General features: G+C 48.0%; 1 protein-coding gene across 1 annotated transcript in view; it reads right to left on the bottom strand.

Annotated features, from left to right (window-relative positions):
• Positions 1 to 14490, bottom strand: part of LOC132892064 (nectin-4-like) — a 48450-nt gene extending 33960 nt beyond the window's left edge. The window contains exon 1 of the transcript XR_009655397.1: positions 14434 to 14490. The gene's annotated coding sequence lies outside the window, so the exon portion shown is untranslated. The remainder of the gene's footprint in view (positions 1 to 14433) is intronic.
• Positions 14491 to 16476: the final 1986 nt, after the last annotated feature.

Here is a 16476-nt window from a genome sequence, read left to right as displayed (position 1 = left end):
TATTAATGTTTGCCCGCCGTGGCTTGTTGTTGACGAAAGGCCCACATGATTTTGCCTTATGCAGCTACTGCTAGCGTCATGCTTTGAACTAGGTTAAGCTCATTTGCGCTAAAGGATGGGTTTATTGAAGGACTTTGATGTAGCTAGTTTCTTTTTAAAAAATCGTATGCTCAAAACAGTATGCCCGTGTTCATCATTGTGGCAGTGGGGCCGTGGTCAAGCGCCGGTCTGTGACAGGAGGGTGGAGCTGGGGAAGGTGAGTGGCAGAATCGCGACACCTGAGGATAATTAACCTGTTTGTGTGTGTTTTTTCCCAGTAACCGCTCCCTATTTAAGGAGGCAGAGAGAGAGGAGAGGGAGCGCAACCTGGGACCAGACGAGTGTGTGTGTGTGTGTGTATGTGAATGTGAATGAATAGGATTATTAGACTGAAAAGTTATAAAAATAAATCACCTTGTCTGCCTCCAAACGCTGTCCTGCCATCCTCTGTGCTCCACCCACACTCGATACACGCAACAGTGGTGCCGAAACCCGGGACAAGGTGGAGCACCAACACAGCAGCCCCATGGAATCCTCCCCGTTCGCGGACTTGGTCCACGCCCTCGCCACGGCTCAGCAGAGCCAGCACCAGGCACTTGTCACGCTCCGAAAGGAGCAGGAGCGCCGCTTCGAAGCCCTGGTGCTGGCCCAGCAGGAAGATCGAGAGGCGTTCCGGCGTCTCCTCGCGTCGGCGGGGTCCACCAGCGCCCCGGCCGCGGGCCCATCTCCCCTCACCGTGACAAAGATGGGCCCGCAGGACGACCCCGAGGCTTTCATCACATTGTTCGAGCAGGTCGCCGAAGCCTCGGGGTGGCCGATGGAGCAGCGCGCGGCGTGCCTCCTCCCCCTCCTCACGGGAGAGGCGCAGCTGGCCGCACGACAGCTCCCTGCCGATCGCAGGCTGGCCTACGCCGACCTTCGCCGGGCTGTCCTCCAGCGCGTGGGGCGCACGCCGGAGCAGCAGCGCCAGCGCTTCCGCGCGCTGCGGATGGAGGAAGTCGGCAGCCCGTTCGCGTTCGGCCAGCAGCTCCGGGACGCCTGCTGGTGGTGGTTGAGGGCCGAAGATCGTGACGCCGAGGGAATCATTGACCAGGTGGCACTGGAACAGTTCATCGCCCGCTTACCAGCTGGAACCGCGGAGTGGGTCCAGTGCCACCGCCCGGCGTCGCTGGATCAGGCCGTGGGACTGGCGGAGGATCATCTGGCGGCTGTTCCGGCAGCAGGACAGCGGACGACAGCATCTTCTTTCTCCTCTTCTCTCTCTCTTTCTCCCCCCCTCCTCCCGTGTCCCGTCCTCGCCCCATTCCCCCACCGCGGAGGCGGGGGCCGGCTCCACCCCAGCCGGCCCGCCGCACCCGTGGTGCCCTCCCATTTCTCCCTTCTGTGTCTGTCTCTCCCCCCCCTCAGGTGAGTGAGCCCCAGAACACAGCTGCAGAGGGAAGGCCCGGGCCGGTTTGCTGGCGCTGCGGGGATCCGGGCCACCTGCAGCAACAGTGTGCAGCGATGGAGGTGGGGGCGGTGGTGCGGATCCCCGACGCGCCAGAGGCTGCCCTCGATCGGGCCGGAGCGTATCGCATACCGGTAAGTGTACAAGGGGCTACATATCAGGCGTTGGTGGATTCAGGTTGCAATCAGACCTCGATCCACCAAAGCCTGGTGCAAGACGAGGCATTGGGGGGAGCACAAGGGGTGAAGGTGTTGTGTGTGCACAGGGATATTCACAGCTACCCGTTGGTGTCGGTCCACATACATTTCAGAGGGGAGAAATCGATAGTGAAGGCGGCGGTTAATCCTCGCCTTACCCACTCTTTGATCTTGGGGACTGATTGGCCGGGATTTCGGGGTTTAATGGCACGCCTAATAAAGAGTGGGTCCTGCCGGTTAACAGGGGAGGGTCCCGGTGTCGCTTTGGCTGGAGCTGCGGTCGCAGAGCCGTCTACGTCATCTCCGCGACAGAGTGAGGAGCCACCGGCCCCTCCTCTTTCTATTGGGGAATCCCTCGCGGATTTCCCACTGGAACAATCACGAGACGAGACTCTGCGACACGCGTTTGACCAAGTGAGAGTAATCAATGGTCAGACGCTCCAGCCGGGCGCCACCCCCTCCTTCCCCTATTTTTCCATTTTGAAGGATAGGTTATACCGAGTGACACAGGACACTCAGACGAAAGAGCGGGTCACCCAATTGCTAATTCCAAAGAGCCGCCGGGAATTGGTATTTCAGGCGGCTCACTTTAATCCCATGGCTGGACACCTCGGGCAGGATAAGACACTCACCCGGATAATGGCCCGATTCTGTTGGCCGGGGATTCGCGGCGACGTCCGTAAGTGGTGTACGGCATGCCGCGAATGCCAGTTAGTAAATCCAGCGGCCATTCCAAAAGCGCCCTTGCGCCCCCTACCATTAATCGAGACCCCGTTCGAAAGAATTGGGATGTATCTCGTCGGGCCATTAGATCGGTCAACACGAGGGTACCGCTTTATATTGGTTCTGGTGGACTATGCAACGCGATACCCGGAAGCTGTGCCTCTTCGCAATATCTCAGCACGCAGTATTGCGGAGGCCCTCTTCCACGTCATCTCCCGGGTTGGAATCCCGAAAGAGATTCTGACTGACCAAGGCACCTCGTTTATGTCACGAACACTGAGCAAACTGTATGGGCTACTGGGTATTAAGCCGATCCGCACCAGCGTTTATCACCCACAGACGGACGGTTTAGTTGAACGGTTCAACCGCACCCTCAAGAATATTATCAAAAAATTCGTAAGTGAGGACGCATGTAACTGGGATAAGTGGCTCGAACCCTTGTTGTTTGCAGTGCGAGAGGTCCCCCAAGCCTCCACGGGGTTCTCCCCGTTTGAATTATTATATGGGCGGAAGCCGCGCGGCATCTTAGATGTACTGTGGGAAAATTGGGAGGAGGGACCTTCACCGAGCAAAAACGAAATTCAGTACATTATGGATCTGCGCGCAAAACTCCACACGCTCACACACCTAACTCAGAAGAATTTGCGGCAGGCCCAGGAACGGCAAGCCCGCCTGTACAACAAGGGCACACGCCTTAGAGAGTTCACTCCGGGAGATAAGGTACTCGTCCTGTTGCCCACGTCGAGCTCCAAATTAATCGCCAAGTGGCAAGGACCCTTTGAGGTCACACGGTGAGTCGGGGACGTCGACTATGAGGTTAGGCGAACGGACAGGGAGGGGGCACTACAGATCTACCACCTCAATCTACTGAAACGCTGGAACGAGGAGGTCCCCATGGCGTTGGTGTCGGTAGTTCCGGAGAAGGCGGAGCTGGGGCCGGAGGTCCAAAAAGGGTCATTGGGATCACGTACCTCTCCGGTCCCCTGTGGAGACCACCTCTCCCCGACCCAACTCACGGAGGTCGCCCAGTTGCAGGCCAAGTTTTCGGATGTGTTCTCGCCCCTGCCCGGTCGCACTAACCTCATAGAACACCACATAGAGACGCCCCCGGGGGTGGTAGTGCGGAGCCGTCCTTATAGATTACCCGAACACAAAAAAAAGGTGGTTCGGGAAGAACTTCAGGCCATGCTCGAAATGGGCATCGTCGAGGAGTCCCACAGTGACTGGAGCAGCCCGGTGGTCTTGGTTCCCAAGGCCGACGGCTCGGTCCGGTTCTGTGTGGACTATAGGAAAGTCAACGCGGTGTCTAAATTTGACGCGTACCCAATGCCTCGTATTGATGAGCTGCTCGATCGACTAGGCACGGCTCGCTTTTACTCGACACTGGATTTGACGAAGGGATATTGGCAGATCCCCTTGACTCCATTATCCCGGGGAAAAACGGCCTTTTCCACACCGTTCGGCTTACACCAGTTCGTCACACTTCCTTTTGGGCTGTTTGGGGCGCCCGCTACGTTTCAGCGGCTGATGGACCGGGTCCTCCGGCCCCACGCCACCTATGCGGCCGCGTACCTAGATGATATCATCATTTATAGTAATGATTGGCAGCGGCACCTACAACACCTGAGGGCCATCCTTAGGTCGCTGAGGCGGGCAGGACTCACTGCCAACCCGAAGAAGTGTGCGATTGGGCGGGTGGAAGTACGGTATCTGGGCTTCCACTTGGGCAACGGGCAGGTGCGTCCCCAAATTAATAAGACAGCAGCGATTGCGGCCTGCCCGAGGCCCAAGACCAAAAAGGGGGTGAGGCAGTTCCTGGGGCTGGCTGGCTACTATCGTAGGTTTATACCTAATTATTCGGACGTCACCAGCCCGCTGACTGACCTCACTAAAAAGGGGGCGCCAGATCCGGTCCAGTGGACAGAGCAGTGCCAGCGGGCTTTCTCTGAGGTAAAGGCTGCACTGTGTGGGGGGCCACTTTTACACTCCCCTGACTTCTCTCTCCCTTTTGTGTTGCAGACCGATGCATCGGACAGAGGGCTGGGGGCCGTTTTGTCCCAGCAGGTGGAGGGGGAGGACCGCCCAGTCCTGTACATCAGCCGGAAGCTGTCAGTGCGTGAGGGGCGCTACAGCACAATTGAAAAAGAGTGCCTGGCGATTAAGTGGGCGGTCCTCGCCCTCCGTTACTACCTGCTGGGGCGCTCTTTCACTCTCTGTTCGGACCACGCGCCCCTCCAGTGGCTCCACCGCATGAAGGATGCCAACGCGCGGATCACCCGTTGGTATCTGGCACTCCAACCCTTCAACTTCAAGGTGGTCCACAGGCCGGGGGCGCAGATGGTCGTGGCGGACTTCCTGTCCCGTCAAGGGGGGGGGAGTCGGCTGCGGGCCGGATGAGCGCCTGGCCTGAGTCGGGCGGTGGGGGTATGTGGCAGCGGGGGCGTGGTCAAGCGCCGGTCTGTGACAGGAGGGTGGAGCCGGGGAAGGTGAGTGGCAGAATCGTGACACCTGAGGATAATTAACCTGTTTGTGTGTGTTTTTTCCCAGTAACCGCTCCCTATTTAAGGAGGCAGAGAGAGAGGAGAGGGAGCGCAACCCGGGACCAGACGAGTGTGTGTGTGTGTATGTGAATGTGAATGAATAGGATTATTAGACTGAAAAGTTATAAAAATAAATCACCTTGTCTGCCTCCAAACGCTGTCCTGCCGTCCTCTGTGCTCCACCCACACTCGATACACGCAACAATCATGTTTAACTTTTTTCTTGATGGAGTGCGTGAAATATTGTTGAGTGGTATTTCGATGCAGTCATGTCAAAAAGGCAGTTGAATGCACGGTCTTATTCAAGGAGAAGGAAGACTTGCATGATGCTTGAACATAGATCGGTAAAATAGACCCTAGTAGGACTTGGTTTCGTGTATTTCGGTCTGTAGAGTTATGAGTTTGGCCGCTGTCCATGGTGTTTACGTTTCATGTGGCCGCCGAGCCAAGTACCTTCATCATCATCATCATGTTCCCCTGTCAAAAGTTAAACTCTCTAGGGGTGCTTCTGCTGTAGCAATTGCTCAAAGTTTGATTTGTCCATCATCATACGTCTTATCTGTTGGGTGTCTATGCCCAGCAGATTTTCCCATTTCGTCCATTTGTAACCATTTTTGGCAAACAGGAGCTGCTTTTGCACTTGGTTATTGCCCATCCGGCAAACGTGAGCAATATATTTTAGTTGTTGTACGTAGCAGGATAGTTTTATATCTTGGGTTCCTGTCAGTTTCCGGAGGTCAGCATTGGACATCTTGTAGCTCCAGTCTATATCTTCATTTGTAGTGTTCTTTTGGTCAGGGGCATTCTTTCGTTTATATCCACCTTGAATCATTTTCCTTAGGAAGCCGTGCCACACTACCTCAATTTTGTGAATTTCACTGGATGATAGTTGCCATGCCTGTGTGCTGTACAGGAGACGAGATCGAACGCATGCCACTAGGAACTTTATACGGGTTTTTAGTAGCATTCGGTGGTCAGTTAGAACGTGTTTCAGTTCATTCCATTTCATGAATGCAGCACTTATCCTAGCATGCAGGAAGTGTGAGGATTCATCACAGTTGCTGACATTATAACCAAGATATTTAAAGGTGTGGACGTTTTTAATATTAGTGCCGCCAAGGGAAATGATACTTGGTTTACATTTGATATCCTCATTGACGTTAAAAGACATTGTTTCTGTTTTGACATATGATCTTTGTAAACCAAAGCGGGTGTAGGTCTTATCATACAACTGAAGAATATTCTGAAGCTCCTCGATGGATCCAGCGAGTATGGCCTGATCATCTGCGTATAGAATCTCTGTTATGCAACCCTCTCCTGATGCTTGTGCTTTCGTACGCATTTCTCTTGTGGATACCTCATTTGGAATGCAATATCTGAACTTGAAGCCTGTATCTGGGTACAGTTTTGATATCTCATGCTGTGCAATCCTGACAACAAAGTCCATATAGATATTAAAAACTGATGGCGATTCTAGGGCACCTTGTCTTGCAGTGAATGTTTGTTTTCATGCCGCCGATGTATTTTATTTTTTAAAAGGACTTGTCTGTAGGTGTTTGTGTTTTATGTTTACAACACATAGGTCTACATTAGCGCACGCGCGCTTGTGTGGTTATCTCTGGCCATGCCCCTGCGTGAAAGTTACGCAGTATCACTGTCCTGTCCGTGGTAATAATCAGAACTGGCTCTGTAATGATAATGCGCGCGTTCTTCTCTCCCTCTGTGGTCGGATGTGTTGAGCGATGTGAGCGTGGGCCTTGCGCAGCTACGCTGAGCCAAACGTAACCTATCGTAGGCTTCTAGGCTAATTACGAGCTTACACTGTAAATGCTTGACACGTATTGCAAATAAAATAAGAGTGTTTTCCTGGCCAACGGTAAGGGTAGGGTTGACAGGTAGCCTATGAGGGGCCTAGCCCCTGGGCCACGGGTGTTGATAAAGCGCCCCTGCGGACATGGAGGAGACCGAGGAACCTGTGGTGGATGACCCTGCAGAAAACGCAATTTCTTCCAGTAATGAAGTGCACCCCTGGCCCTACATACGTGATCACTTCAGCTTCGTAGAGAAAAGGGGTGACAGTTTCATTGTGCAATGCAGATTGTGTGCCCAAGAAGACAACCATTGTGGCATACAAAAATTCAACGTCTAATCTGCGCAAGCATGTTGAGGTAAGTATTGTCATTGGCATCATAATCACGGGTGCAGATAGAGGGTGGGACGGGTGGGATTCGTCCCACCCAGATTTAAATTCACCTCGTTCGGTCCCCCCCACTTATAGGGAGGAAAAAACGTCTATGCTGTCTTTCTTTGCATAAGGCAAACCTCACGGAAAAATCAAAAGACTAATTACCATTCGGTTTATTGAGGTGCACAGCAGTGTATACATAGTTGCAACAACTCACATAAAACAAAACAAAGACTGATATTCGGTTGGTTGAGTTGCGCAGACTGCACAGGTTTCGAGCTCGAGCTTGGTTGCTATGGTTACCCACAACAAGTTTGACAGGCATATCGGGGTTGGGGTTGGTTTGCTGGCAGCTTTGTCCCCCCAGTTTTTTGTCCCCCCCAGTTCAAAAAACATATCTGCGCCCCTGATCATAATGTTTCCTTTCCATAGTAAAACCGACAATAGGCTGGTTATATTCCAAAAATAGTGGATGGCATTGCTAATGTTGAAGTAGCAACCTGTTGGTACTGTAACATAACGGTAACTAGTCTGTTATTCGGTTGGCTAATCATGCAAGCAAGTTAGCTCGCCAACCTGACGTGATCAGTCCTCCTACCATTCTACATCCAACAGGCCAGAAAGGAATACTAAGCAAAACAAATAATGTTTGAATTGAATTGTTCAATAACACACAGTGCACACAGGCAAGCTATGAGATTTCGGTGCAACATTTCACTTTCATATTTTGTGTACAATGCTTTGTGTGTGGTCAGGGCGATGTAAACGACATGACTGTGTGTACTGACCTTTTTTGTTTGTCTCAGTTTTAATGCAGCATTATCCTAAGCATTCAATTTGATACACTTCCTTTAAATAAAACATCTGGGTTGAGATGTACATATATCCTTGTTTCCTCTTCTTTTTCATTTTTGCACAACACAATGGAGGCAGAAAACACCCATTGTTAAAAGTAACGTTTTACTTTTACTCGAAGTACATTTTAAATGATCTACTTTTTACTTTTACTTGAGTAGATTTTTTGTCTGGTAACTTTACTTGTACTTAAGTAAAATTTCATCAGAGTAACAGTACTTGTACTTGAGTATAATATTTTAGTACTCTTTCCACCTCTGCTGACAGCTCATAATGCCGGTCTATGGGCAGCGCCATTGTTTCTGGGTCCAGGCTGCGCGCGCATCCTGGCAACGGTCGGCTTGTTTACAAACATGCGAAGGGGTCTATAAGGATGCTCTTAATGCTGCCCGATCCTCCTATTATGCCAACGTCATTAAGAATGGCAATCATAGACCCAAAACTCGGTTTAATACAATAAATAAACTTCTTCAGCCTCCTTCCTCAACCATTCCTAGTTCTCCTGCTCAGTGTCAGGCTTTTTTGGATTTTTTCAAGGATAAAATTGTCAGTATTTACCAACACTTTCATTCTGAAATTCATTCTTCTGTCCCGCTAGTAGCTCTTTCTCATAAAGCTGACTGCTGTCTCTCTGCTTTCTCTCCTGTTGATTCTTCTAAAGCGTCGGAAATCATGACTAAGTCCTCCTCCTCCTCATGTCTGCTGGACCCTGCACCCACTGCATTTCTTAAATCTTGTGTATCTGCTATCTCCCCTTATATTGCTCATATGATTAATCAGTGTTTTGCTTTAGGCACTGTTCCCATCTCCCTCAACATTGCTTCAGTTACACCAATACCAAAGAAACCTGGTCTAGATTCTCTTTCACTGTCCAATTACAGACCCATTTCAAATCTCCCTTTCCTAGCTAAAGTAATGGAGAGAGTTGTAGCCTCTCAGCTTCATACTTTCCTTGTTCATAATGATCTCTATGAACCATTTCAGTCAGGCTTTCGCAATCTGCACAGCACTGAATCTGCTCTCTTAAGAGTTGTTAATGACCTCCTGCTCTCAACTGATGCTGGTCATCTCAATGTCCTTGTTCTCTTGGACCTCACAGCTGCCTTTGACACTGTACATAATGAGAGACTCATTTCCAGACTATCTTCTTTTGGTATTACTGGCTTAGCTTTATCCTGGTTTCAGTCATATCTAGCAAACAGGCAACAGTTCATCTCTATTGGTGTTCATAAATCATCCACTGCTACTGTTGCTCAAGGTGTGCCTCAGGGTTCTGTCCTTGGTCCCCTTCTTTTTATATTATATGTTTCTCCTATAGGCCAGATTATTCGCAACCATGACCTTAACTTTCATTGTTATGCTGATGATATTAAAATCTACATCACTATCACCCCTTCCATAGCCTCTGTTCAGCTGCTGAGGACTTGCATCACTGACCTCAAGCAGTGGCTGCATAAGAACTGCCTTAAACTTAATGCTGGCAAAACGGAGGTTCTATTAGTAGGTACCAAAAGACAGGTTCAGAATTTCTCCAGTTTTACTATTGATGTTGATGGCGTGTCTATTCATCCTTCCCAAGTTATAAAAAACCTTGGAGTTCTCTTTGACTCCTTAACTAATTACTAAGAATGCTTTCTTTCACCTCCGCAATATTGCACGTCTCCGCCCTCTTCTCTTTGAAACTGATGCCAATATGTTGGTCACTGCATTTATTTTTTCTCGTCTTGATTATTGCAATTCTCTCTTTTATGGTCTCCCTGCCACATTGCTCAATCGCCTGCAGTACATCCAAAACTCAGCAGCTAGAGTCCTCACACTCACCAAGCGCACTGCTCACATCACTCCTGTTTTACAGCAACTGCACTGGTTGCCAGTTATCTCCCGGATCAAATACAAAATCCTGCTTTTAACCTATAAAGTTCTTCATGGTTTCGCCCCTTCCTATCTCAGTGAGCTAATTCATTTGTACTGTCCCTCCCGCTCCCTCAGATCTTGTCTGTGGACTTCTGACTGTTCCATGTTTTAAACCGGCATCTATGGGTGGCAGATCATTCAGTGTTGCTGCTCCTAAACTTTGGAACTCGTTACCACAATCGCTTCGTGACTGTTCCACTCTCTCTTCCTTCAAAGCCAACTTGAAAACTTTTCTCTTTACCTCACACTATTCTTCCTAGTTTTTTTTTTTTGGTGGTAATTCTTTTGTAAAGCGTCCTTGGGTTTGTGAAAGGCGCTATATAAATTGAACTTATTATTATTATTTGTCTGTGAAGTTTCTCAATCATCCAGGTCATAGTAAACTGTTGGTGGTAGAAATGGGCAACTGGACTTGCTTGAAGATTCTTTAAAACGTTTCACCTCTCGTCCAAAAGGCTTCCTCAGTTCTGTCTGACTAATAGGGAGTGACTAAAAGGGAGTGACTATTAGTCAGACAGAACTGAGGAAGCCTTTTGGACGAGAGGTGAAACATTTTCAAGAATCTTCAAGCAAGTCCACTTGCCCATTTCTACCACCCACAGGTTATTCTCATTCTCATCATCTCTAGCCGCTTTATCCTTCTACAGGGTCGCAGGCAAGCTGGAGCCTATCCCAGCTGACTACGGGCGAAAGGCGGGGTACACCCTGGACAAGTCGCCAGGTCATCACAGGGCTGACACAGACAACCATTCACACTCACATTCACACCTACGGTCAATTTAGAGTCACCAGTTAACCTAACCTGCATGTCTTTGGACTGTGGGGGAAACCGGAGCACCCGGAGGAAACCCACGCGGACACGGGGAGAACATGCAAACTCCGCACAGAAAGGCCCTCGCCGGCCATGGGGCTCAAACCTGGACCTTCTTGCTGTGAGGCGACAGCACTAACCACTACACCACCGTGCTGCCCTCCCACAGATTATTATTATTTATATTTTTGTCGTCATTGTACAGTTATGTGCAAAATAATAGCAGTCTAACATTACTAATGTGTTTAATTATTGATTTTGGCAGAAAGGATAATACAACATAGGGAAAAAATAGGTGTAGCCGAGTAATGGGCAACCAACAGAATCAACAGTCATGACATGCACTCTGCTAATTGGGTGTAATTGATTCATTTAATGAAAGGGGCATGTTCAAATTAATAGCAGCATGTTCAAATTAATAGCAGTGTGGAGTTCAATTAATGAGGTCATTCATTCTGTGAAGAAACAGGTGTCAATTATGGCCCTTATTTAAAGGAGGGCAGCAAATGTTGTACCTGCTGGTTTTAGCCCTTGCTCAGTGAGTAAAACAGGTCGTTCCAGATGTTGTACCGAAGGAGAAAGAACTTTGATCAAGAAGTTGATTGGAGAGGGGAAGCATATAAAGAAGTGCAGAAAAGAATTGGCTGCTCAGCTAAAATGACCTCAGATGCTTTAAAATGGCAAACAAAACCCAAAACACGTGGTAGGAAAAGAAATCCTACCATCTGTGTAGATCATAGAATAACAAGAATGGCAAAGAAGCATCCAATGATTAGCTCCAGGGAAATCAAAGATCTTCAGTTACCTGTGAGTACTGCAACAATCAGAAGATGCTTATGTGAAGCCAAACTATTTGCAAGAAACCCTTGTAAGCTACCATTGGTGAAAAAAAGATGTGTTGAAAAGGTTACAGTTTGCCAAAGAACACATTGACTGGCCTAAAGAGAAGTGACGTAACATTCTATGGACAGATGAGAGCAAGATTGTTCTTATTGGGTCTAAAGGCCACAGATAGTTTGTGAGACGACCCATAAACACTGAATTCAAGCCACAGTACACTGTGAAGACTGTAAAACATGGAGGTATAAGCATAATGGTTTGGGGATGTTTCTCATACTTTGGAGTCGGGCCCATTTATCGCATACCAGGCACCATGAACCAGTTTGAATATATCAAAATACTGGAAGTGGTCATGTTGCCTTATGCTGAAGAAGAAATGCCCTTGAAATGGGTGTTTCAGGAAGACATTGACTGACTCCAAACACACACCAGCAAGTGGGCAACATCCTGGTTCCAGACCAACAAGGCTGGTGTTATGAAGTGGCCAGCCCAATCTCCAGACCTCAATCCGATTGAGAATTTGTGGAGTGACATCAAAAATGCTGTTTTTGATGCAAAACCCAAGAATGCAGAAGAACTGTGGAATGTAGTCTAGTCAGCTTGGGCTGGAATATCTCTTCGCAGATCTCAGATGTTAGTTGACTCCATGCCAACTAGCTCTGAAGCAGTTATCAGGAATAAAGGTTATACAACTAAATATTAGTCCAGTGATTAACAGAAAAGCTAAATCTGTAAACAAATTTCAGTTTATACTGTAAACATTCCAGTTTGTAAACGAAAATGCAGACACTGCTATTTTTTTTTGAACAGCCTATTATTCTTTTTTCTTCATTTTCAGTTTAAAATTGATATTTTGTTCATGTTTTAATTTGGAATTGAATGTGCAGCGCTCCCAGTGCCTGTGTGTATATGGAAATAAATGCTATTATGAGGATTGAGCTTTTTCTCAGTTGTTTTAAACACACTGCTATTATTTTGCACATAAGTGCATGTCTGTTAGATAGTATTGATAAAATGAGCAAGGCATCCTGTTGAATTAAAAAAAAAAAAAATCAATGTTTTCGTCAAATAACGCGCTGTTTTGGAGACCCATTTTATGACAAAATTGGTGCTGGTACTTGAATCCAGTATCACTCTAATAAGATAAAATTAAAATTTTACTCCAGTGTACTGATGGAAAGGCTTAAACTTGAAGTTAAACACAGAAAAATATTTTCATTGTACCGTAACTCTTCCTAGATCCACATAAGCGCCAATCAAAAATTGCGTCATGCGTGTAACATCCTCTGTAGATCTAAGTTACGATCGTTCAGATAGTGTTTCAAAGGATTTTTTTAAATCAAATAAAAGCTGGGAATATGTGTGTTTTAAATAGATATACAGTACATCTCACTGCTATTGAGTTATTTGGCAAAAAAATTCTGACATCCATCCAGCCATCCAGGCTAGAACCCAGGACCTTCTTGCTGTGAGGTGACAGTGCTAAACACTGTACCACCATTGGTCATAACCCTTTGTCCAACTGTTACACGTGTAACGCGTGCCCGCTAATTCCTACTCGGAAGTGTTAAGACTGAGCTCACGAGGCCATGCGGATTTCCAGACAGACTCATGTGATGTCACTGCGCGAGACGTTCGGGATGCATGCAATGGCGACAAGGTAGGTGAAAGTCGTAGTCCGTCAAACAAAATGATGACCGTGTTACACACGATACACACCACGGACTCCTGTAGTTTCAGTTCATAAATTTTATGAATAAAGTTGTTTTTTTTTTATTTCTTAGGTTAAATAACCTTACAAGGTACATTTTTAGCATGTTCTCACTACTCTGGGTAAAATATACAAGAAATTTTGTTAAAATGGTTGGAGCCAATTTATGCCAATTTAATTTTTTTAAATTCTTTTCTCTTTCTCTATTAAGAAGAGTTCCTATATTATTATTTCCCTATGAGAAATCATTTATTATTTATTAACCTTTATTTAACCAGGAAAGATTACAAGAAAGCTTATGTTCTTTGACAAGAGCATCCTGGCCAAGACAGGCAGAGGCACAGTTAACAAAATATACAGCCAATACAAACATCTATACACACACACACAACATGCAACAATTTACAGAATAAATTACACAATAAAGATAATTTAAAAGTAATCAACAAATGTTCATTAAAAATAGTATTCCAAAAAGTTTAGGCAAAACACCTACAGCTGGATGTTTCTGTCTGCAAATCATTTAAAATCACTTTAAATACATGTAATGGGACCAATTCCTTAAAGGAGATACGCAGAGCCTTTATTTTTAAATTAATTTGAATGGATAGTATCTCCATCCTTGACTCTTGTATGCTGCATAAATGGGAATAAAAAATATATTTTTGAGAGTTAAAATCAGAACCAGAATTACTTTATTAATCCCCGGAAGGAAATTCAAATTTGCTACCAAATCGAGTGCAAAGTTGGCATTGGAGCTGACGTCAGCCCTGAGTGCGGGACGTCACAGCAGGAACCGATTTTAAGGCTGAGGCCTTTTACAGCTATAGACTAAAGCTATATGAGTAAAAATTTATGGTGAAAGTAAGAAATAGCGTTACCGACTTGCTCAACAAAGACTGATTTGACTTCATTGATTGTGGGTTGACTCTCATTAAAACAGGATGGGTGTTATAACTTATGCAGCATACATGTACACGCATGCATTTTCACTGATAAAACGTAAAAGGCTAATTAAATAATCAGATGAACTGAGACAATCACATTCTGAAGCAAATTAAATAACCTTATACCGCTAACTTAAACACAATACAAGTTACATGTATTAATCTAAAGGCAGGTAAACAACGTGGTGTTTTTTTTTTTTATCCAAATGAGAGTCAGAGCTTACCTGTCTGTGTTCTCGCTTCTTGAAGGCCAATTGTTTTGAAACAATCTGACTTTCAGTTCTCCGTTCATTCACTTCTTCCATATAAGGGTAAGATAGCAGCAAAATCCAGTTTAGAAATCAGATGGCTGCTCCACTCATTCACTTTTCTTCATACGGTGTATTCCGCCATTACTGCTCTGCTCAGGCAATTACTAAATCCCGGGACAGAGCGGGATGTCACTGGTTTTAGCAACAACTGCAGGGAGGTCACTGCCCGAGCGATATGTTCCGTCCCATTCCGTCCCGGGTTTTAGCAACAACCCTCGGCTCATTCCGGGAGGACTGGTGCAACTGAACTCACTTTCCGAAAAAAAAAAATTAAAATAAATAAATAAATAACCCTCCTAGAACTGCCACCTTATTGTGGTGGAGGGGTTTGTGTGCTTGAATGATCCAAGGAGCTATGGTGTCGGGGGCATTACACCTCTGTTAGGGTCTCCCAAGGCAGACAGGTCCTGGGTGACAGGCCAGACTAAGAGCAGTTCACCAAAACCCCTTATGGATAACAATCTATCAATGACCGTGACGTCGCCTGGTATGGCGCAGCCGGGGCCCCACCCTGGAGCCAGGCCCGGGGTTGGGGCTCGTATGCGAGCGCTTGGTGGCCGGGCCTTTGCCCACGGGGCCCGGCCGGGCTCAGCCCAAAGTGGTGACGTGGGCCCGACCTTCTGTGGGTTCACCACCCACAGAGGTAGCCGTAGGGGGCTGGTGCAGTGTGGATTGGGCGGCAGTCAAAGGCAGGGGCCTCGACGACCTGATCTCCGGACACAGTGGCTAGCTGTTGGGACATGGAATGTCACTTCGCTGGGGGCGAAAGAGCCTGAGCTTGTGTGGGAGGTTGAGAGGTACCGGCTAGAGATAGTCGGGCTCACCTCCATGCACAGCTTGGGCTCTGGAACCCAGCTCCTCGAGAGGGGCTGGACTCTCCACTTCTCTGGAGTTGCCCATGGTGAACAGCGGCAGGCTGGTGTGGGCTTGCTTATAGCTCCCCAGCTCAGCCGCCATGTGTTGGAGTTTACCCCAGTGAATGAGAGGGTCGCCTCTCTGCACCTTAGGATCGGGGAGAGGGCTCTTGCTGTTGTTTGTGCCTACGGGCTGAATAGCAGTGTAAAGTATCCAGCCTTCTTGGAGTCCCTGGGAGAGGTACTGAGAGGTGCTCAGATTGGGTTCTCCATTGTTCTACTGGGGGACTTCAACGCTCAAGTGTGTGACGACAGTGAGACCTGGAGGGACGTGATTGGGAGGAACGGCCTCCCCGATCTGAACCCGAGTGGTGTTTTGTTATTGGACTTCTGTGCTAGTCATGGTTTGTCCATAACGCACACCATGTTCGAGCGTAGGGGTGTCCATAAGTGCACATGGCACCAGGACACCTTAGAACGGAGGTCAATGATCGACTTTGTTGTCGTTTTATTGGCTCTCCAGCCCTATGTCTTGGACACTCGGGTGAAGAGAGGGGCTGAGCTGTCAACTGATCACCACCTGGTGGTGAGTTGGATCCACTGGCGGAGGAGGAAGCCAGACAGACCTGGCAGGCCCAAACGTATGGTGAGGGTCTGCTGGGAACGTGTGGCTGAGCACTCTGTCGGGGAGGTCTTTAACTCCCACCTCCGGGAGAGCTTCTCCCAGCTTCCGAGGGAGGCGGGGGACATTGAGTCTGAGTGGACCATGTTCTCCGCCTCCATTGTCGACACGGCTGTTCGGAGCTATGGCTGCAAGGTCTCCGGTGCCTGTCGTGGCGGCAATCCCTGAACCTGGTGGTGGACACCGGAAGTAAGGGATGATGTCAAGCTGAAGGAGTCCTATCAGGCCATGTTGGCCTCCGGGACTCCTGAGGCAGCTGATGGGTATCGGCAGGCCAGGCGTGCCATGGCTCGGGCAGTTGCAGAGGCAAAAACTCGGGACTGGGAGGAGTTCGGTGAGGCCATGGAGGAGGACTATCGGTCGGCCTCGAAGAAATTCTGGCAAACCGTCCGGTGCCTCAGGAGGGGGAAGCAGTACTCT

This window comes from Neoarius graeffei, chromosome 9 (genome assembly GCF_027579695.1).
Source record: "Neoarius graeffei isolate fNeoGra1 chromosome 9, fNeoGra1.pri, whole genome shotgun sequence".
NCBI classification, from domain to species: domain Eukaryota; kingdom Metazoa; phylum Chordata; class Actinopteri; order Siluriformes; family Ariidae; genus Neoarius; species Neoarius graeffei.
The sequence above is the reverse complement of the archived record's forward strand: the minus strand, read 5'-3'. Positions and strand labels throughout refer to the sequence as shown.